The sequence below is a fragment of the Sminthopsis crassicaudata genome, chromosome 5 (assembly GCF_048593235.1).
Source record: "Sminthopsis crassicaudata isolate SCR6 chromosome 5, ASM4859323v1, whole genome shotgun sequence".
In the NCBI taxonomy this organism is placed as follows: Eukaryota; Metazoa; Chordata; class Mammalia; order Dasyuromorphia; family Dasyuridae; genus Sminthopsis; species Sminthopsis crassicaudata.
In genome coordinates this window covers 198,621,554-198,645,576 of record NC_133621.1, presented here as the reverse complement: position 1 = coordinate 198,645,576, position 24,023 = coordinate 198,621,554, and the positions used below count along the sequence as shown (strand labels likewise).

The window sequence follows — 24,023 nt, the reverse complement described above, 5'->3', positions numbered from 1 at the left end:
TTGGATCAGTCTTGATCAGAGTAGCTAAGACTTTTACAGTGAACATTGTTACCATATTGATGTTTCTGTGTACAGTGTTTTCCTGGTTCTGCTCATTTTGCTTTGCATCAATTCATCTGCTCAATTTTACTTTGCGTCAATAAATGCAATTCATCATCAATAAAACTTACCAGATTTTTTTGAATTTTATATACAATGGTATTTCATTGTAATTATTTATCACAACCTGTTTAGTCATTTCTCAATTGATGGGCATCCCCTAATTTCCAATCTCTAGAATCTCTAGAGAGGAAAGATTACTAAATCATGGAGATAGAAGTAGAGACTGAAGTCTCAATGGAGAACAGGGAGTATTTTGGGTTTGGGAGTGGTTAATAGGGGAGGAGACAACTAAATAAAAATGCAACCGATGCTGGAAAAGGTTGTCAGAGCTGTCATCCATCTGGAGGGAGCCAAGTGTCAATGAATACAAGATGATGATGGAGTATAAAAGAAAAAAAATGATATGAGACTAAGTTTGCCATCTATGGAGCAGACATTCCTAAGGGTACAATATCCTAGAGGTTTGGTATTATAGAGGCATCTCAGGATGTTAAGCAACAGTGTGCAGTTGGGAAAGATGAAGGGGCAAAAAGAATTTCCCCTTCCTCCCCTCCAAGTCAGGCAGGAAATTGATGCACCTACTTCCCCACAGATCCACTTAGAGAATAGAGAGACCTTAGATTTGTTCTAGTTCCAATCATCCTATTTTACAGATGGGGAAACTGAAGCCTGGAGAAATGAAATTACTTATCCAATGTCACATGGGTAAGTAATAGTGGCAGACTCCAAATTCAGGACTTTTAACCACTTTACCACATTGCTTCACTATATTTGGAATGTCCCATGTTAATATTACCAGAAAAATAATTTCTCTTGGATGAAACTCTGAAGCAGAGCTGGGTCCTGCACATAACCTTGCATACCACAGGAACTAGAAGGTTTTGGGTAATACTATTGATTCTGCTTAGCTCGTACCTAATTCTGAAATTAATATTTTTCCACTTTCCAATTATACCCCATTTTCATGTTGTATGCTTATTATTTTAACTCCCTAGTTAGCCAAGGTAACAGGGAGTGCTCCTGAGTTTTATCTATGTCTTCTATATTTCACATCATTTCCTATTTCCTTTCTCTCCATTCTCTTTGCCTTTTAGAAAGAAGGCAATCCTATTACTAAAAAAAAAAAATTAAAAACAATCAAACCAACCTTCCTTTCCCCCTTTTCTCCTTTCTGCTGTTCCTGGTGGGTAGGAGCGCTCAGAATGCAAAGTCAGAATCTGTGGCTCAGAAGCCTTGTCTAAAGGCTTCTCTAAAAAGGCAGCCAGGCTGTTACACTCAGAATTTCTGGTCCCTGCAGCCAGCAGCCAGCCCCCCTAGACTTGGAAGGACTGTACCAACAGGACAGGGAGATCTGACAATAAAATAGCTCCTCTGGACTCTGTTTAGCCCTCTGGCAAACAGCTGCTAAGTAGCCTGGTCCAGAAGCCCCCTGTCACTTAGTCCTGCCACTTCTGTACCAGATGGGTGGAGCTGGGAGTTCCTTGGAAAGTGTAATCTGAGTTTAAAAAAAAAAAAAAAAAAAAAAAAGAACTCATAATTCCTGAGGATACAGAATCTGAAACCTGAGACTCGACTAGGGAGTCCTTTCACAGAGGGAGGGAGAAAGAGGAAGAAAGAAAGAGAAAAAAAGGGTTAAAGAGAGTCTAAATTCCGTGGTCAGCACAAAGAGCTGAGCACAGCTTGAACCGTGAGTACTTTTAGTGTCTCCATAGTTATTTATTTGCCTTGTGTGAACCAAGAGAATCCACTACCTATTGGGGGAGAGCAAATTCAACTTTGAGGAGGCTTGGCTCCATTTAGGAATTTGCCTGCTGCAAGCCCACCTTCTCCCACTACTTCAGTTTTCCCCTGACTAAGTGAAAAGAATCCCCATCCTGCCTTGCAACCCTCCCCTCCCCCGTTACAGAGCCATTGTGAATGAGGATGAAACATTTTGTTCCATGGGTAACATAATTCATTCAACAGCAAAAATATTAAATGAACAAAGCAGACATCCTCTATAATTAATCTATATGTGACTAGAGAAATAATTGACTAGGATGACTTGAAAGGGATGATTTTCAACAGTAAATTGAGACCCATTTTTACATAATAGTTTTTTTTTCCTATTTAGGAGTAGTAGTAAATTTTCTATTTAGGAGTAGTAGTAAATTTTCCAATTTGGTTTACCAAATACTTGTGTAACAGGCTTTGCCATTGGAAAAAGTGCTAGACACTGTAATTTGAGAAATAAAAAAAGCATATGACACACTCCCCACTCTCAGCAAGCATGCAGGTGGGTTGGGAGAGCAAGAATTACCTACATTAGACAGTTGGGATGGAGAATGAAATAATGCTGAGAATCTGCTGAAATCATTGGTTAGCTTACTCAACCTCTCGTTGCCCAAGCCAACTCTTTAAGACCTTAAGCTACTAATATACTGGTGGAGGGATTCTCCATACCAAAGAATTCCTTTTATTTTTGAAAAATCTGAGCAAAAATGACAAAGAAATTATCAATTAAAAATTATCAAAGGCCAAAATTGTAGGGTATAGTCAATAAGTACCATGCGTAATCAGAAATTTCTGGCTAGATGGAGAGGGAAGGCATGAAAGCCATCCTGTAGACATCATATTCCCTCTTCCAAGGAGGTAGGAGTTCCTCTAAAGGCTGCTATCTTTCTCTGTAGACTCTGGGCCAGAAGGGTTTCTTGAGTAAGTTTACAAAAACAAGGGCTAATGTAAATACATTTTTGTCTTTGTATCCCAGCACTGGTCATATAAGAGGCAGTTAATAAATGTTTGTTGATTTGTTGCATCCCTGTGCAAATCTATAAGCAAATATATGTGAATATCTAATTGGGTCAAAAATTACAAAAGCATAAGATGAAATAGAAAATAGTTTAATAGTAATAATTGCAAATATTTATATAGAGCTTACTATATGCTAGGCAGCATACTAAGCTGTTTTTATAATTATTGTCTCATTTGAGCCTCACAAAGACCCTGGGAAGTAAGTATTTTTATCATTCCCATTTTACAGGTGAGGAAACTGAAGTGAACTATGATTAAGTATCTTGTTTAGGGTCATACATCTAGTAAGCATGGCCAGATTTGAGCTTAGAACTTCCTGACTAGTGCTTTATCCACTGTACTACCTGAATGTCTAAATTTTTATTTATTTATGAATAGTACAAAAACTTTTTTGTGCTCACTGAAATATTAATCAATTAATCAACAAGCATTGTGCTTACTAGGTGCTGTGCAACATTCTAAAATAGTATAATTTAATTTTGGTAGTATTGTCATTTTTATTTTATTAGCACAACCTAGCCATGAGCACTGAATATTTCTTCGGATGTTTAGATTGTTTTTAAAAATTCTTTTTTAATTTTTTGTGATTGAAACTATACAAATCTTACATGCTTTGATAAATTGATCCTTAGATTTTTAAAAATGTATTTTGTAGCTTTTTAGAATGAGGTCTCCTTTTCTATGATTGCTTCTTGTGTTTTGTTATTAGTGAAATATAGGTACTAACTGATCTTTAAAGTTTTGATAGAATTCTCCTATAGATCTTATCAGGTTCAGGAGTGATTTCTTTGTTAGGTCTTTTATAGTTAGATCTGTTTTTTTTTTTCTGAGATTGGATTATTTAAGATTTCCATCTAGTCTGATAATTTATATATATATATATATATATGTGTGTGTGTGTGTGTGTGTATATATATATATATATATATATATATATATATGTGTGTGTGTGTGTGTATATATATATATATATACATACATATATATGTGATATATATGTATATATATATAATATACATATGGCATTTCTGTACTTTTGTGTTCTCAGTTTTGTTAGCATATAAACTACATGATACTCATCTCAATATGGAATCATATCTGATTAGCAAGGGCAGAATATGGGCAACTTAAAGAAAGTGTTCAGACTCCTATCTATTTGGAGGAGTTCTGATTTTTTTTTTGAATACCTTTGGGTGGCCAAGAAGTTTTGTTAAGGGGAATAGATCCCACTTATGTTCTTTGTTACCTTTTAGGGAAAAATAATCTTATTGTGGGGACAGGGGAATGCAGGAACTCTGTTGTGGGGGAAATATGTGTTATTCACCACTTTAACTCTTGAGTCCTCATAGATATTTCTATTTACATAAACTATTCACTAGCAATGGCCAATTTTTTATGTATTAAATATCACTTCATTTGCATAATTCGCAAATTGTTTTTCAAAATTGTCATACTAATTCACCGTTCCACCAACAAATGCACCAGTATGCCCACCGTACCACAATCCCCTTCAATATTGTTACCATCTTATGTTATCTTTGCCAATTTACCAGATGTGAGGTGAATCTTAGGGTGTTTTTTTGATTTGTATTTGCCATTCTTTAGGAAACTATTTGTATTTTTTTGATTATTTATGTATTAAGGAATGACTTTTGTTCTCTGTCTCTATTTCTGTATCTGTCTCTCAGTTATCTGGATATCTTAGATTCCAAATCTTTTATCTGAGAAATTTAATACAATGACATTTTTCTCATTCAACCTTTTCCCTCCCTTATCCTAGATGCATTGACTTTGTGCAGAAGCTTTTCAGTTTCATGTAATTATAGTTATCCATTTTCTCTTTCATAATTCTCCATACTCCTTGATGATTATGACTTTATCTTCTAGTAATTTGGAACTATGTTCAAAGTGCTATAAAAACTGTATATACCCTTTGATCCAGCAGTTTCTTTACTAGATATGTATCCCAAAGAGATCATAAAAGAGGGAAATGGATCTGCATGTGCAAAAATATTTGTAGCAGCGGTTTTGTAGTGGCAAGGAACTGGAAATTGAGTAGCTGTCCATCAGTTGGGGAATGGCTGAATAAGTTATGGTACGTGAATGTTGGAATATTATTGTTTTTATAAGAAATGATGAGCAGGCTAATTTTAGAAAAACCTGGAAAGACTTATATGAACTGATGCTAAGTGAAGTGAGCAGAACCAGGAAAACATTGTATGCAATAACAGCAAGATTATGTGATGATCAACTGTGATGGACTTGACTCTTCTCAACAATGTGATGATTCAAGTTAATTCCAATAGATTTGGGATGGAAAATGCTATCTGCATCCAGAGAGAACTATGGAGACTGAATGTGGATCAAAGCCCAGTATTTTCACCTTTGTTGTTGTTGTTGTTTATTTGATTTTTTCTTTTCTGTATTTTTTTCCCTTTTGATATGCTTTTTCTCCCACAACATGACAAATATGGAAATTTATTTAATAGGATTGCACATATTTAATCTATATCAGATTGCTTGTTGTTTTAGGGAGAGGGGAGATAAGGGAGAGAGAGAGAAAAATTTAGAATACAAAGTTTTTTTAAATAAAAAGTTAAAGATTTTATTTTCAAAACATGTATAGATAATTTTCAACATTTCACCTTTGTAAAACCTTATGTTCCAAAATTTTTTTCCTTCTCTTCCCCCTATCCCTTCCCATAGAGAGTAAGTAATCTAATATGCAATTCTTCTATACATATTAGAATAAAAAATCCTACAAAAGAAATGTTGAAAACTATTATTTCATCAAGTTCTATAAAGTATCTTTGAAAATTAAATTAACTTTGGTAGTTTTGCCATTTTTATTATATTAGCATAACTCAGCTCTAATGACTGACTATCCCATAGCTACTTAAGTTATGCTTTAATTTTTAAAAAATCTTTTAAAAATTGCTTTGTAATTGAATCTATGCAAGTATTTTATGTGATTTAGTAGATTGATCCCTAAATCCCTTTATGCATTTGTAGTTATTTTTGAATTGGATTTCCCTTTAAATTATTGATTCAGATTTTATTATTATATGGAATTATTTTAGTCTTGTTATTATATGGAAATGCCTGGTTTTTATGAATTCATTTTGTAGCCTGGAATTTTGCTCAAGTCATTATCTCAATTAGTATCTTTTATGTTTCCTTAGGGTTTATTTTCTTTTTAAAAAATAATAATAACTTTTTATTTTTCAAAATACATGCAAAGATAATTTTCAACATTCACCTTTACAAAACTTTGTGTTCTAAATTTTTCTTCCTCTCTCTTCCCTATACCTCTCCCCTAGATAGCAAGTAATCCAGTATAGGTTAAACATGTGCAATTCTTCTAAATATAGTTACATATTTATCATGCTACACAAGAAAAGTCAGATCTAAAGAGAAAAAAAAATGAGAAAGAAGTAAAACAAGTGAGTCAACAACAATAACAAAGGTGAAAATACTATGTTGGCTTCACATTCAGTCCCCATAGTCCTCTCTCTGTATGCAGATGATTCTCTCTATCACAAGTATATTGGAGTTGGTTCCTTAAGATTTTCTAAGTAAACCTTTATGTCATCAGGAAATAGTTTCAGCAAGTTGAGATAATATTTTCTTTTTCTTTCCTTTTAAAAACTATCTTTAAGGTTTTAGTTCTTTCTTTTGTCTTATGGAAATTGTTAACATTTGTAGAATTATATCAAATAATAGTGGGGGAGTGTACATCTTTCCTTTACCAAGATATTTATTAGGAAAGTTTCTAGCATGCCCTCATTCTATGTGATACTTGCTTTTGGTTAATGTTTAATAAAGTCCCTTTATGCGTATATGTATATATATATATATATATATATATATATATATATATATATATATATATCTTTATTTATTTTTGAATTGAATTGTTAATTTAATTTAATTTTTAAAAAATTAAAGCTTTTTTAAATTTCAAAATATGTACATGGATAATTTCCAACATTCCTCTTACAAAATCTTGTATACTAATTTTTTCCCTCCTTTCCCCCATCCCCTCCTCTATATTGCAAGTAATGCAATATATGTTAAACATGTGCATTTTTTTCTATATATATTTCCACAAATATCATTCTACACAAGAAAAATCAGATCAAAAAGAAAAAAATGAGAAGGAAAACAAAATGCAAGTAAACAACCACAAAAATAGTGAAAATACTATGTTGTGATCCACACTCAGTTGCCACCATCCTCTCTCTGGATGCAGATGGCTCTCTTTATCACAAAACCATTTTATGCCTATATTTTATAATTTTTTAAAAATATATAATGATTGTTGTACTTTGTCAAAGACTTTTCCTATACTTATTGACATAATCAAATGATTTTGGATATTCTGATTTTTAATATTATCCCCTTTTCATTTTATCTGTTCTCTTTTAGTCTTTCCTGAGAGATTACAGGAATTATTTTTCCTTCATTATTTATCATTGACTTGATTAGGGTGTATGACTCATTCTCTGCTATTTTCTCCTTCCCCTCTTTCCTTTTCTAGTCCTTCCCATCCTTTAATGTAGTCCCCCACACATAAAAACAAAACAAAACTGAAAAACCAAATAAAAAACCACATTTATTCACCTGTAGGCACAGTGTTGTGAGGTTTAGCCCATTTTCTTTTCAGGCTTTTTCCTCTATCAATATTTTGCATTCCAGAGAAATTTTCTTCTTCCAGATTATCCATTATTTTTGTATATTTATATTCCCAATTTGTTGTTCTCTCTTTTGTTTCTTTGGAAATATTTACTATCATGGATTCAGGTTTTTCCTATTATGTCAATTATTTCTGCTGGCAAGCTAGAAATGCTGCTTTCATGATTCTTATTTCTCTCTGGAACCATTTGGGAACGTTTTGTGCTTCCATGGCATCTTGAGTTAGAAATTGATGGGGCAGCTAGATGAAGTCATGAGTATCTGAGTTCAAGTTTGACCTCAGAGACTAAACACATCTTAGCTATGTGACCCTGTGCAAGTCACTTAACACTTAAGCCTGGCCAAAAAAAACCCAAAAAAGAAATTAATTTCCTTTGTTTTTTCATATTTATTCAGAGATAATTGGACACATTTTTATGTCCCAAAGGACATCTTCTTTTCCATTTTCAATATTCTCAAAGTATATTTATCTGATTATATTCAAGATTTTTAACTCAATTTCCTTCTTCTAGAGATTTTTGATAATTTCAATCTCTCCCCCCTTTATTATTATTTCTATTTTCTTATATTTATTTATATTGCTTACTTTCTGATTCCTTCTCCTTTGATAATGTATACCTGAGTATTAGATCACAAAGCTATTTGGGACTCTCCCATATTAGGTAATTCACTTTTCATAGACTGCCCCAAGTGACTTCTGGAGAGACAGAACTGGCTTTGGCTGGATTTCAGTCTCCTTTCTTTCTGACCTTGAGAAGAGTCCCACAGGTGATGACACTGGGCTCCAGTTCCCTCTGCTTTGTAGTTTTCTCTGGCTGAACACTGCTGCATAGCATCCTCAGGGACAGCAATTTCCCACTTTCCCATACCATCATATCCTTTGAAAAGTGCCAAGTGCTTAGATGTGGAATTGACAAGTTGCTTTTTGTCTTAGAATGGAAGGGGCAAGAGCAGGGGTGGGGTGGGATGTTGGTAGAGACTGTAGCAGCAGCAAGGCAATTGTAGCAAATCGAAAAGCATAGACTGATAGATTCCAAATGAAGCCCTGTCAGAATGTGGGATGGGATGAGCATGGGTGAGCTGATATGAGTTCATTAGGTAACAAAATTGCCTCTATAGGTTCTTGGTGTCTAATAGCCTGTCGGTGATTATGATTATGCAATCACTTCAGTCAAGTCTGACCCTTTGTGGTTCCATTTTTTTTGTTTTTTTGTAAATATACGGAAATGGCAAACAGGGTTAAGTGACTTGCCCAAGATCACACAATTAGAATGAATTTGATGCTTGATTTTCCAAACCTGGAGCTTTTGCCATTGTGCCAACCTGTGTCTGTTTAGACAGCTGCAATTGCTTTACTTCTTTTCATAATCCTTTTTTTTAGAGAGTTTTGAGAAGTTTTGTGGATCAGAGAAAACGTCTAGCACTGTAACATTACTGGTCATATGGTCCTTGTTGTTGCAGGTCATGTAAAAGACACCAACAGTTCTTGGCTATGTGGCCAGTGGGAGAAAGCTACTCCCAAGCCACGACAGAGAAAAATGTGATGTCTATGCATGTTCTGTCCTGCAGGCACCTAAAGCAGTTCCCCAGGGACTTCTACATGGATAGTGCCTTCTTAAGTAGTCTGTACATGATCCTTCATCACAACGGTATTTTTATAACCATTTTACACATGGGGAAATTGATATTCAAAAAAGCTAATTATCTTGCCCATAGTTCTGAACCAAATAAATTGAGGAAATTAAAACTCAATTCTAGATCTTCTGGTCACCAAATGCAGGGTTCATTCCATTACAGCACCTAGGGATTGACAAATTATAACTCACAGGCCAAATTTAGCCTGTTTTCTGTTTTCCCATTGCCTGCAAAGCTATTAAAAAACAAAACAAATAAAATGCAAAACATCCTCAGCTGATGGTTCATACAGAAACAGGTGACAGGCTAGATTTGGCCCATGGGCAGTAGTTTGCCAATCCTGGCAATATGTTATACTGCTTCTTTTACATAAATAGTAATATAAATTCTTAAGAGAGAGACAGAATAGCAAATTTTATATCACAAATAGATCCACTTGAAGAAACTAATGATGGGATTTTTTTTTTTAATTAAGACCTAATTGCTATCTAGGCACACATAGTAGGTATGATATCATTGGAAAAATTCCAACCCCTCTAGCATATCTGCTCTTTGGCCCCCAGATCACATTATGGCTTTTGGTAGGGGCTCCTTAGGGAGGGTGTTTCTTGCCAGTACAGCATCCTGTGAGTAACAACATTGCTTTCCTCTCTGTTCATTTGGGTGGGACACAGTGAGTCACAAGATGAGTAGCCATGAGTAAGTAGTCCCAAATCCCTTATCTCATTACATTATCTTTTCTCCTAAATCCATTCCTTTTCTAAATTCCTAAATTACTGGGGAGAATGCCACTATCTTCCCAGTCATCCAAGTTCAGCTTTAACTTTTCTTTTTTTTCCCAATCTACACATCCAATAATTTACCTTATTTTGTCTCTTTTCCCTCCATTTCACTTACATCTGTCTCCTCTACTCACAGATACCATCATACTTCAGGTCCCCATCAGCTTTATCATTTGGACTCTTGCAATAATCTGCTAATTGACTTTGCTGAATTAAATTGTTCTGTTCTATACAGCTGCCAAAATGATTTTCCTAAATTACAAACCTCATCATATCAGTCCACTGCTTTAATAAATTCTAATAATTCCATAATGATCCTAGGATCGGATATTAAAATTTTCTATTTTTGTATAAGTTTTACAAAGTACATAATCATCAGTGTATTACATAAATATATTCATATTGGGTGTATATGTTTAAAAGTTTTTAACCGATATAGGTGTACTATCAAAAATCTTTGAACCACTGTCTTGGGCATTTTGGAATAGTAGTACTTGAATATATGAGAAGCTTGTTGGGGGGTATGGGAATATTTGATAAATAATCATTTTATCTTACTAAAAGTGATCTTTTTATATTAGTTCTTATGTATATAGTATGCCCTGAGATTTATTTCTTTTTAACACTGAAGGGGCAATATGGGAAAATTTGCTAAAAGTCAAGGGGCACAGGACCTGAAAAAATTTGGGAACCTCTGCTTTAGCTACATCAGTGGGGCCTACTACTGACTGGCACTAGGGACCTATTAAATAGCAACAATTGAGAGCTTCTGACTCCCAGACCTCAAGTCTGTTGTGACAACCTATATTTTGAAAAAGGATTTAATTAGTAGGGTGTGAGGAAGGGAGGGGGGACAGAGCCAGAGAGAGGGGGGAGGGAGAGACAGGGGGAGGGAGAGACAGAGAGAGAGAGAGAGACAGAGAGACAGAGAGAGAGAGACAGAGAGAGAGAGAGACAGAGAGACAGAGAGAAGAAAAAAGAGACACAGAGACAGATGAGAGAGAGAGAGAGGGAGGGAGGGGGAGAGAGAGAGAGAGAGAGAGAGAGAGAGAGAGAGAGAGAGAGAGAGAGAGAGAGAGAGAGAGAGAGAGAGAGAGAGAGAGAGAGAGAGAGAGAAGGAGAGAGAGAGAGACAGACACAGTCAGAGACAAATGAGAGAGAAGAAAAAAGAGACACAGAGACAGATAGAGACAGAGACAGAGAGAGACAGAGACAGACAGAGAAGAAAAAAGAGACACAGAGACAGATGAGAGAGAGAGAGAAAGAGAGAGAGAGGGAGGGAGGGAGGGAGGGAGGAAGGGAGAGAGAGAGAGAGAGAGAGAGAGAGAGAGAGAGAGAGAGAGAGAGAGAGAGAGAGAGAGAGAGAGAGAGAGAGAGAGAGAGAGAGAGAGAGACAAGGAGAGAGACAGAGAGAGACACAGTCAGAGACAAATGAGAGAGAGAAGAAAAAAGAGACACAGAGACAGATAGAGAGAGAGAGACAGAGAGAGAGAGAGAGAGAAGAAAAAAGAGACACAGAGACAGATGAGAGAGAGAGAGAGAGGGAGGGAGGGAGGGAGAGAGAGAGAGAGAGAGAGAGAGAGAGAGAGAGAGAGAGAGAGAGAGAGAGAGAGAGAGAGAGAGAGAGAGAGAAGAAAAAAAAGAGACAGAGAGAAGAAAAAAAGAGACAGAGAAAGACAGAGAGAGAGACACACACACAGAGACACAGATGAGAGAGATAGAGAGACAGAGACAGTCAGAGACAGAGACAGATGAGAGAGAGAGACAGAGACAGTCAGAGACAGAGACAGTCAGAGGGAGGGAGAGAGCGTGGAGCCCGCACTTCAGGGCGTGAAGCACTTCTCAGTCCCAGCTAGCCTGAAGCCTCTGAGACTCTGACCTCCTTTCTAAGACTCCTGTACCCTCTCCTTCCGGGATGGCTCCCCTCCCTTTTTGCTGTGTCTGGCCGGCTCGGTAGCTAGGAGCCCCGCCGGGCTGGAGCTGGCCTCCTGCACCGTGCTGTATTAACCCCTTCCGTCCTTCCCGAGCCCGGAGCCCCGGAACAAGGGCTGGGCACGGCGGCGGATAATCGGGCAGGGGGATGCCGTGAGTGGGTTCCCGGGACCGGGTCACTTTGGGGAGGAGGCACAAGTGTGTTGCTGGAAGGGGGCTCAGCGAGAGGAGGCCGGGGCGCAGACAGATCCGTGAGCGGCTCCTCGGTGGCCTGGGGGAGGAGCGCGGAAGGCCCGGGAGCGTCGCGGAGGGAGGGGATGTCAGCTGCCGCCGCCGCTCCGGGAATTTGGCTGGAGGGACGGACTGAGCGCGGGAGTAAGCCGAAGAGGGTGGGACTTGGGGGGGGTATCCCGGGCGGGGAGGGAGCAGGTGGTAGTTGTTTTTCTGCTCAGCTGTTTGTGTCCAGGAGCCCGAGAGAGACAGAAGCAGCTGGGAGGAGAACAAACAGCCCAGCCAGGGGCCCGTTGGTCTTTCTGCCTTTGCCACAGGTTCGTAAAGCAAAGCAAAACTACGGAGAATGATTGATGTAGGTAAAGCCCCGCGCGCTCCCCAGCGGAGCTCCTTTCTGATGCATATGCCGGCCGGAGCCCACGCGAGCACCAGGCGGGGCGGCCTCCCCACGTGCCCCGCTCTGTGCTGAGGGGCCCCGGCCGGGCGTCCCTCCGAGTGCCCGCGGCCCCCGAGTTAAACCTTGCCGCCTGCCCCAGGCTGGCCAATAGAAACCAAGGGGGGTAGTCGCAGTCCCTCCGCTGCCAGAGTCCCCGAGCTCTTCCTTTCATCCCGGCCCGACTCGGATTTGTTCCGCGAAGAGGCGGAGCCCTGGGCTGCTCCCCTCGGCCCCCTTCATGCCCCAGGGCTCGGCTTTCGTTCAGCCTTTTGTGACGAGGGAGGGCCCGCTCTGCGGGCCGGGGCGTTTTCCACGCCGGGCTCGGGAAACACGCGGACCGGGCTGCGCACGTCTTTCACCCCCTGGGCGGCGGCGCTGCGTAATTAGGGCGTAATCTCACTTTGCCCCGCGGCTTTCTCAGCCTCATTTATTCTTGTTTGTTTAAACCAGAGCACTTGCGGAGCTTCCACCGTGTGGAAGGCCGTTCCTTCACCCTCTTCCCGGGAGGAGAACCAGAATCTCCCCAGACCTTACCCTTTGCTCGGCACGTGTGTGCCCTCGTCTGTTTCTGTTCTTTGTCCGTCCCTGTCTCTCCAATCCAAGAAGCACAAAGCCAGGGCTCTCTGCTGACGAAGGCTCTGGGCCTGCCGGTCCGGGACGGCTGAGGACGGAAAACGCCCCTTAGAGGAGCCTGCGGGGCAGTCTTTGGCTGCCTCCCTCCCCTGCCGCCAGTCAGGCTTGTGCTCTCCCAGCGGTCTCTCTCCCGCTTTGGAAAAAGTGGAGGGGAGGTCATAACGCACCCGTGAAGGCGCACATCCTCAGAGTGTGGGCCAGGGTGATGGGGGCGGAGATAAAGGGACCGGGAGATAGTGAGCATGAGACTTGGAACGCTGGACAGACCGTAAGATGGCCTGGAAAAAGCAGGCTAGACCGGGGTCCGGACACGGAGCCTCGGATCCGCTCGCACGTATCTAGTGGCTTTGGGCAGGCCTTTCTGGGGGCGAACTCTTCTTCCCTATAACACGAGGTGTTGAAGTGTGTGCTCTTTAATGTCTTTTTCAGACCTTCATTCTAATGGCTTTCCAGAGTTTAATTTCCTCGTTTAAGCTACCCTGGATGGAATTGACTTTCTCAGAGACTTAGTGATCCAGTCACATTATCACAGCCAAGCATGGAGACGGAGGTGCCCAAACAGCTCTCCTTAGGCTATAGTGACGTGGGAGCATTGAAAATAATTGTCAGCTATTTTGCAAGCTCAATTGTGTTCTTCTGTAATCAGTTTAGGAAGTTTTCCTCCTGTGGTTCACAGTCCTCCCGAGATTAGCAGTACCATGAACCACAGTGGTTCAGGAAATCTTTCCTAAACCATCTTCCATGACTTTTCTTCCACTCTCAACCGAACCTTTTGAAGGAATGTATCCTAGTAGTAAAAAAGCCAACTTTGAAGTCAGAGGACCTGATTCTGGGACTTATTACCTGGGTGACCTTGGAAAAACCTCCTGTATCTATAAAATGAAGGGACTGAAGGATCTGCATTCAAATCCTAAATGACCTTGTGTGACTCTGGGGGTCTTGAGCCTCAGATCCCTCACCTATTTTTTTTATTTTTATAATTTTTTTGACAGTATATATGCACGAGTAATTTTTTATAACATTATTCCTTGTATTCATTTTTCCAAATTATCCCCTCCCTTTTCTAGATGACAGACAATCCCATACATTTTACGTGTTACAGTATAACCTAGATACAACATATGTGTGTAAATCCAATTTTCTTGTTGCACATTAAGTATTAGATTCCGAAGGTATAAGTAACCTGGATCCCTCACCTATTAACAAGGGACATGCATTAGATGACCTTTGATATCTTTTCTGCCCTCCTCTCACTTAATAGTACTTTTTTAAAAATCACATGCAAAGCTAGATTTCAACATGCACTTTTTTTTAAAGAGTTGAACAATTTATTTATGTATTTATATTTTAATAGTTTTTATTTACCAGATAGATGCATGGGTAATTTTACAACATTGACAATTGCCTTTTGTTCTAATTTTCCCCTCCTTCCCCCTCCCAGGTTGGCAGATCAACCAATACAGGTTAAATATCAACATTCACTTTTATAAGATTTTGAATTTTTTTTCTCTTTGCCTAACCTCCCATTTTTTTTCCCTCTCCCTAAGATAATAAACAACCTGATATAGGTTATACATAACCAATGATAATAAACATATTTCCACATTAGTCATGGGTGAGAAAAGAATCAGAACAAAAAGGAAAAAACACAAGAAACAAAAAAGAAACAAAATGTAGAAATAATATGCTTTGATTTGCATTCGGATTCCATATTTCTTTCTATGGGTGTGGGCAGCATTTTCCATCATAGAATTATCTTGGGTCATTGTATTGTTGAGAAGAACTAAGTTTATTTTAGTTGATTATCCCACAGGATTGCTGTTATTGTGTACAATGTTCTCCTCATTCTGCTCACTTCACTCAGCATCAGTTCTTGTAAGTCTTTTCAGGTTTTTCTGAAATCTACTTGCTCATCATTTTTTTCTTTTCTTTTAATAACAGCTTTTTATTTTTCTGAATACATGCAAAGATAGTTTTTAACATTCACTTTTACAAAACCTTGTGTTCCAAATTTTCTCCCTCCATCCTTCCCTTATCCTGGACAGCAAGCAATCCAATGTAGGTTAAACAATTCTTCTAAAGATATTTCTATATTTATCATGCTGCTCAAGAAAAATCAAATCAAAAGAGAAAAAAAAAACCTGAGAGAAAGAAAAGCAAGCAACCAAACAACCAAAGAAAAAGGTGAAAATACTATGATTTGATCTACATACAGTCTCCATAATTTTCTCTCTAGATTCAGATGGCTCTTTTCAGTTGATCATCACATAATCTTCTTGTTGCTATGTACAATGTTCTTTTGGTACTACTCACTTCACTAAGCATCAGTTTATGTAAGGCTGTTCTGAAATCAGCCTGCTCATCATCTTTTATAGAATAATATTCCATTACATTCATATACCACAACTTGTTCAGCCATTCCTCAAGTGATAGATATCACCTCAATTTCCAATTCTTTGCCACCACAAAAAGAGTTGCCATAAATATTTTTGTACTTGTGGGTCCTTTTAAATTTTTTTCATCTTTTTGGGAAACAGACGTACCTAATAGTGGTATTACTGGACCAAAAGGTATGCATAATTTTATAGCCCTTTGGGAACATTTCCAAATTATTATCCTGAATGTTTGGATCACTTCAAAACACTATCAACAATATATTTTATAGATCTTAATTTATAATACTATGATAAACTATTTAACTTTGGATCAATGATCTATTTGTCCCAGAATATGGATATGTCACAAAGGATACAAAAGTACATGACAACGATTCCTGAACTTATATGTTTATTATATCTTTATTAGGGAGAAAATCATGTACAAAGCAATTAGAATACATTGCAAGATAGCTTTTTCTTGGAATCTAAAGGAAGTGTAGTCAAACTTGACCTGAAAGCTGAGAATGATTTTTAATTTTTAAATATTTTAGCTCACTGCCTTGTGGGATTCAGAGTGAGTAGTAGACTGTCAACCCTTGACCTAGAAAAATCTATATTGTAAGGCATTTTATATGAATGGCATGATATACACATATACAGTGAATTTTTGCAAATTTATTTTATTTTACTGAGATTTTCATGCTTGTATTGTTATAAATATTTCACATTATGCTATTGTTGCATTTCTTCTTCCTGCATATATTATAAAGTATATATGCTTTTTGTTCTGTATATCCCCAAAGTCTTAATAATTTCAGAAGTATAAATGCCTCAAATTTAGCAAAACATCATTTGGAAGTTTAATTGTTTTATTTGTTACACTTATTTAGTTCTGTAATTTAAAAAAAATAACAAATTTTTAATTTTAATAAGATGGATCACCCTGTCATTATGCATTGTGTGTGTGAGAGTTTCTGGATGACACTTTCTCAGACTGGTAGATTAGCAGAGGATGCCCTCTTGCTTGGCCACCTCTGTCATCTGATCTGTTTCCATTAGACTTTATTTTAGTGAGTCATGTCAAAACTGTCATCCATGTATCAAAACCTCTTTCTTTGGATGATCATTAGGCTAGGATTACAAATGCAGTCCTTTCAGTCACCGAACAGCAGCTGACTAGAGTAATATATAGCACAAGATGGTGTATATGTTGAATTTTAATAAGGAATGTCAATCTTTTTAAAAATTTTAAATAAGTGATCTTTTAGATTTTTTTTGGTAAGTTTATGGCTTTTGTACTCCTGCAGTTATATAAAGCTTAAAACTGCATTAAGACATTTAAACATCCTATATTTTAAACACTTAATTTGTCAAGGAGGGCTTTGCATTGTGATATTTTGTTATATATAATATTAAAGTATATTTAATTTTTACTAATCATTTTCTAGAAACCAAAAAGTATTTTGCATGTAGGGAGAAATGTAACATCAGTGTCAAACGCCTTCTGCAGAAACTATCTTTAAAGGCTAGTACAATCTTGAGGAAAGTTGTAGTTTAACTTTTATCTGCAGACTATTAACTGTCATGGCTGGAGAGATTATGTGAAGTACAAAGAGAAGTATAGATTGATAGAGTAAACTTATCTTTGAGAAAGATTGAAGAAATCTCCTGAGGGATTGAACTCATGCTGTGAAGAAGGTATCCTAAAGAGAGAGAATTCTTGAGAGCCTTTGACTGCCTCTTGAGAGAGCTGAATGATAGGACTGCTTTTCCAGAGTTGAGGGAAAATTAGCAGTTGTCATATTTGTTATCTTTCTCACTGTGATACATAGTTGAAATATTAAATATGTCTGTTTTATTTGTTACAGTATTAATTGTATTACCAGAAATGTTGATGTTTATTTAAGCCTGTAAAACTGATGTCTGGCCATCATCTTAAGAAATAGTCTTTCAAAAATTATTTCTTACAGGAAAAGAAATTGTTTCCCCCCAGTTTAAATAATAAACTAGAAACTTATAACTATTTAGTGAGAGAAATTCCTATTAATTTGTGAAGAAAAGAGAGAAAAATATCCTTTAATTGTCCTTGATCCCAGGATCAGAATTAACAAGGAAATGAACCAGGAATAAATAGAGAGGGGATAAGAATTGATTTTGTTGTCAACTATCATGATGCATAATCTGACAATAGGCTACACATGGGGCAATGGATAAAACCCTGTTAAAATCAGACAAAAGGGATTACTGAGTTATGGTGGTACAGGAAGAGGCTGCAAGTGACAATGGGGATGAAAAATTATTTTAATTCTTTTGCCTTGAATGGGGAAATGGGGTAGTGATAGTGATGGTAGTATATGAATAAAACTGAAATCAGCACTGGAAAATGTGGCCAGGAAAATATTATTAGGAGGAAACCAGGTCTCAGTGGATATAGGATTATAGGAGTAAAAAAGGAGAAGATTTAAGGTGAAAGCTAGTTTGTTACCTGTGGGACAGGCACTTCAGAAAAACCCTTAGAATAGCAGAGAAGACCTGGAGGGGGACAATGGGGAGAGGGGAGATAGTTAGAGGAGAATAAGAACAAGGGAGTTGGTAAAAAGTGATGGACAATGAGGTTCAAACACTGATAGCTGAGAGTTCAGAATCATTGGAAAGTGGAAAATATGACAAAGTGGGAATATGCTAATTATTTAGGAATAAATCCAGGGAGATTATCATCTGGACAGGGTCAGTCAGCTAATGTAGAGAATAAAACAAGCCAGAGGATAAACCAGTAGTAGAGAGTGAACAGCATGACTAGGTCATCTCAAGAAATGGAAATTCCCTGGCAGAAACTCACCAATCAATGAGTGACTGAATTACAGAGACTCACCAGTCATTGACTTCAGGATAAAGTCACCCTGATAAATCAGTTAGAGATGTATAGGTGGAAAAGGGAGTTAAGGAATGGGAGGATACCTTTGTAGGTATCTGGTATGTAACTGGTGTTCAGTTGGGTGATAGGAAATGACCAATGAAAAGATTATTAGATTTGTTTTTTCTATTTCTTCTTGTCTTGTAAAATCATTCACTTTTGTTTAATCCATTATAATTTTCAGGGAATGTGTTACTAGGTTAAGGTTGCTAATTTTTCCTCCTAAATCTTTCCTTTAGTACTCTCTTTTTCAGTTATTTCTTCTAGGGCTCTCATTTCATTTATAATATTGCTTTTAACTTTTTTTTTTTAAACAAATGTTTTGCTTTATTCCTTATCAGAAATTCTAGTTGACCTTATGGCCAAGCTGTATTTTTCTCTTAGTTTTTGTAAGTTATTATTTTTTTCTGTGTTTATGCCTTGGGTGTCCCTGTCTCAAAAGCAGATCTTTATTATCTGTGTTTTTTGCTTGTTTATTATTTCTTTGGGCCTTATTTCCTAAATTGGGATTTTGTTTATGGGCCAGATTCTGCATACTTTTGAGGGAATATTGGGATTTGGATAATCTGTATCCCTTTTATCAAGGTTCTGCAAGGATTTCAGAGGTGGCTTAGGCCAGAGAGTTGCAACATTTAGTAGGCTGTAAATAGTTTGATTTTAGGCATATTCTGATTACTGCCCTTTAGGACTGAGCATGAGTAGTTTCTAGACTCGTATAGGTAACACAACAACATGTTTGTCTTTGAGTGGAATTTCAGTAGAATGTTGTTGGACCCATTCTTATCAACTTGTAAGGTTCTTTAGGGTGAATTTGTGATCTTGGGGCTGGAAAAATGACCCACTGTGATTACTCCTTGGATTTACTGATCAAGCACTCTCATTAAATCATTTTTGTAGTAGATGTGTGAGAAAATGGTGTTCGACTTCTCCATCTTTGCCAATTTCTCTTGAATTTCTTATATTTGTTGTTTCTTATTGTATAATAATATATGATTACATTTATGTTATATAACTTCTTATTCTGATCCTTTAAAACAAGAATATACTCTACCATCATCAGAAAAAGGAAAATTTGGAGGAGGATGGATTTAGGGAAAATGAGTTCAGTGGTAGACATTTTGAATTTAAGGTGCCAGCAGGACATAGATAAACAGTTTCAACAGGATTTGGAGGTTTAGGATTGGAATTTAGGAAAGAAGTTAAGGCTAGATATATAACTTTGAGAATCATTTAATCATTTGTATGGAGGAGATAATTGAACTCAGGAAAGCAGATGAGATTGCTAAATGAGAAAAGAAAAAGAAATAGAATAGGTGTATATTCGGGCCTAGAGAATGGGATTTGGATGATGAACCAGCAAATATGAGGTCAGCCATAGAGGAGGAGAATCAGGAGAAAATTAGTTAAAGAGGCCAAGGATTAGAGAGTACTTAGCAAAGAGGGGCGTGAGCCACTGTGTCTGAAGGAAGGGTCTAGAGAATGAGAATCCAGAAAAGGCCATTTAATTTAGCAATTCAATTCACCAATCATTTACTGAGTATCTGTTTTGTGCATAGCTTTCAACACTCATTTTGATAAGATTTAGAATTCCAAATTTTTTTTCTCCCTCTATCCCTTACTTCTCCCTTCTTCAAGACTGTAAGCAATTTGTGCAATTATATATGCATGGCTTTACGTTAGGTATCAGAACCTGCAAAGAAATAGACAGTTCTCTCCTCTTAAGGAGTTTACATTTTATTAGGGGGAATAAATATACATATACAAATACATATATATTTACATATATATAATATAATTTGAGGAGTAAGTGAGCACTCATATTTAGATGGAAAGAGTTCACTAAGAAGGTACCACCTAAACCAATCCTTTGAAAAAAATCTACAAATTATTTTATTTTATTTCATCATATTATAGCTTTTTATTTACAAGATATATGCATGGGTAATTTTTCAGCATTGACAGTTGCGAAACCTTTTGTTCCAATTTTTCCCCTTTCCCTCCACCCCCTCCCCCAGATGGCAGGTTGACCAATACATATTAAATATATTAAAGTATATTTTAAATATAATATATGTATACATGTCCATACAGTTATCTACAAATTCTTAAAAAAAAATTTGAGTAGTATTTTATTTTCTGAAACTCATGCAAAAATAATTATCAACATTCACTTCTGCAAGACTTTGTGTTCCAAATTTTTCTTCTCTCTCTTTCCTGCCTTCTTCTCAAGACAGCAAGCAATCTGATGTAGGTTAAATATTTGTAGTTCTTTTAAACATATTTCCATATTTATCATGCTGTACAAAAAAAATCAGACAAAAAGGGGAAAAAAACCATGAGAAAGAAAAAAAAAACAAATAAAAAAGAGATGAAAGTAGTATGCTTTGTTCAACATTCAGTCTCCATAGTTTTCTCTCTAGAATGCAGATGGCATTTACCATTCCAGCTCTTGGAATTGCCTTGAATCATTGCATTACTAATAAAAGCCAAGTCCATCACAGTTGATCATCCCATAATCTTGTTATTAGTGTGTACAGTGTTATTCTGGTTCTGCTCACTTCACTCAGCATCAGAATCTAGAAATTCTAATAGGTGGAGGAAAAAGAGGGAACTTTCCAGGCAAGGACAAGATTACGTATGAAGACATGTATCCAAGACAATTTGGAGACTAGCTAGTCGGCCAGTTTGGTTACAGCACTCCATATATAAAAGAGTACATCATAAGTCTAAAAAAACAGTTTTGGAATTTTCCCCAAGATTTGGAAAGTTTCAGATGCTAGGTAGATTAATCTGAATTTTATCATAAAAGAAATAGGGAGTGACTGAATATTTTTGAGTAGGGGGGGTGATATTTTCAGATTTTTTTCTTAGGATGATTGTTAGTAACTGTATAGAGGATATGTTAGGGAAAAGAGATGCTGAAGTTGGGAAAACTAATTAGGAGGCTGATGCTATAGTACAAAATAGAAGTGATGAGGGTTTGAACTAGAATCTTGTTATTAGAGAGAAAGGGAAAGATAATGAGGAGTTAGAATGAGATATGGAGGGAGAGGGGAGAGTAATGGATGATTCAAAGGTTTTGAACATGGGAGACTCAAAGGACGATAGGATTCTCGGCAGCAATAGAAAAGTTAGTTGGGAGATAAGGAGTACCATTTAAGTCATGTTGAGATTGAAATGTTAATGGGGGTTAGGTGGCTCAATGGACAGAGCACCAGCCTTGAATTCTGGAGGACCCGAGTTCAAATCAGGTCTCAGACACTTAACACTTCCTAGCTGTGTGACCCTGGGCAAGTCACTTAATCCCAGCCTCAGGGAAAAAAAAAAAAAAAAAAAGAAATGTTAATGGGACATCTTGGTGGACTTATTTACCAGGCAATTAGTGATACATAATTGGAGTCCAGAAGAAAGATTTGAGAGTCATATGCTTACACATGCTTATTAAATTAAAGTGGGTTAGATTACTAAGAGAGAAAGGAAACATAAAAAAAAGGAAAACCATACTTAGTGAGAGGCAGATGGATTCAGCAGAGGAGACAAGAAAGAAATATCTAGACAAGGAGGAAAAGCAAGAGACAGAAGTATTATTGAAGCTAAAGGAAGAGAAAGCCTTGAGTGAGGAAGATTGGGGGTACAATTTTGCCTCTGACATATTTTGGCTGTGTGATCCTGGGCATATTGCTTAACCTTTCAGGGTTATGCAATAATCGGAGTTTTTTTTTTTTTTCCCTGACAGTTCTCCTTATCAATGAAATCATAGATCCAGTAAATAAAAATCCGCAAAGAGGTCAAGTTGGAAGAGAACTGAGAAAAAACCTCCTTAAAACAGTTTTGTTAACCTTGGAAAGAGCAATTTCAGTTGAATGTTATTATTCAAGGCCAGGTTTCAAGGGATTTGACAATCAACAGGAGTGAGGAATTGGGGACAAATAACATATATGTCTTTTTCTAGTAGTTTGGCTATCAAGAAGAGATACAGGATTGCTTAATGAAAAGAAAGTCAGCCTTGAAATCAGTTTACAGAGAAGGTACCAACCTACGCTGGTAGAGAAAGTTCCTCATGGGGAGCTCCCATTTCCAATGAAATGATAGGTTTAATCTCTATCACTTGGCTATTTCTTCCCCCACCCCAACTCTCCCCCTCTTTTTTTGGCCTGGCACATAGTAAGTGCTTAATCTTGTTTCCTGCCTGCCTAATATTTAGAGTTCTAAGAAATCTTGTCATTTTATAGATGTAGAAACTGAGATCCATCTACTGGTCATTTTTGGACCACTGTCAGCTAGCCAATTTCCCTTACAAAATGTGTTATGCAACCCTTTGACCCAGCAGTGCCACTAATGGGTCTGTATCCAAAGGAAATCATAAAGAAAAGGACGTACATGTGCAAAAATGTTTATGGCAGCTCTTTTTGTGATAGCAAAGAATTGGAAAATGAGTAGATGCCCATCAATTGAGGAATGAATAAGCTGTGGTATATGAAGGTAATGTTCTATTGTTCTATAAAAATAATAAATAAGCTTATTTTGGAAAGGCCTGGAAAGATTTACATGAACTGATGCTGAGCAAAACAAACAGAACCAGGAATACATTGTATATGGTAATAGCATGATTGTGCGATGATCAACTATGAAAGACTTGATTCTTCTCAGAACTTCAATGATCCAAGGCAATTCCAATAAATTTTGAATAGAAAACACCATTTGCATCCAGAAAAAGAACTATGGAGAATGAATGTAAGTTAACACATGATATGTTCAATCCTTTTTTCTGTTTTTTTCTTTCTTGTGGTTTTTCTTTTATTCTGATTTTTCTCCCCCAACATGTTTCATGTATTTAAAAAAGTTAACATACATGTATAACCAGAAAAAATAATTTTTAAAAAATGTGATATGCATACCCAGAAAGTATTCCAGATGTGACTTGAGCAATGGGACTATTGTATGTAAAGTACTTTATAAACTTTAAAGCCCAGATGAATTTTGACTACCTCTGGCATTATCAGAAGGTGTTCAGTGCAATTGTGTTCTCCTATTTCTTTTTCTTTCATTCTTTGCTGAAGCAAGTGAATTGCCCAGGATCACACAGCCAGGAAGTGTTAAGTTTCTGAGATTAGATTTGAATTCAGGTCCTTCTGACTTTAGGGCTGATGCTCTATCTAGTTGCCCTCTATGTTCTCCTATTCTAAAAATTAGAACTCTCTAGACCTTGTAGAGCAATACTACTGGCCTGATTCAATATTGATTCAGGATTATAAAAACAGAATATATCTTCCTTTCCATCTGACCCTCCAATCTCTATTTCATATAATTTTATAAGTAGTTCACATTCTAGCCACATACATGGATCTGGCACTTTCAAATAGATATTCTAGTAGTGCCCAGACTGATTATTACCCACCAATTTTCCCAACCACACTTATCATGGTATGGGAAGAAGAATAAGGGTAAAGAATTATGGGTTTGAGATTTGCCAACAATTAACTATAGGCAAG

At 37.1% G+C, this 24,023-nt stretch overlaps 1 protein-coding gene across 3 annotated transcripts in view; it reads left to right on the top strand.

Moving 5' to 3' along the window:
• The first annotated feature begins 1,660 nt into the window (after nt 1-1,660).
• ADA2 (adenosine deaminase 2) overlaps nt 1,661-24,023 on the top strand; it is a 79,220-nt gene continuing 56,857 nt past the window's right edge. Inside the window, exon 1 of one of the 3 annotated variants that reach the window (XM_074269413.1) lies at nt 1,661-1,789. The gene's annotated coding sequence lies outside the window, so the exon portion shown is untranslated. Of the gene's footprint in view, nt 1,790-12,356; nt 12,488-24,023 lie in introns of those variants that run through there. The other 2 variants (XM_074269412.1, XM_074269410.1) reach the window with 2 other exon arrangements.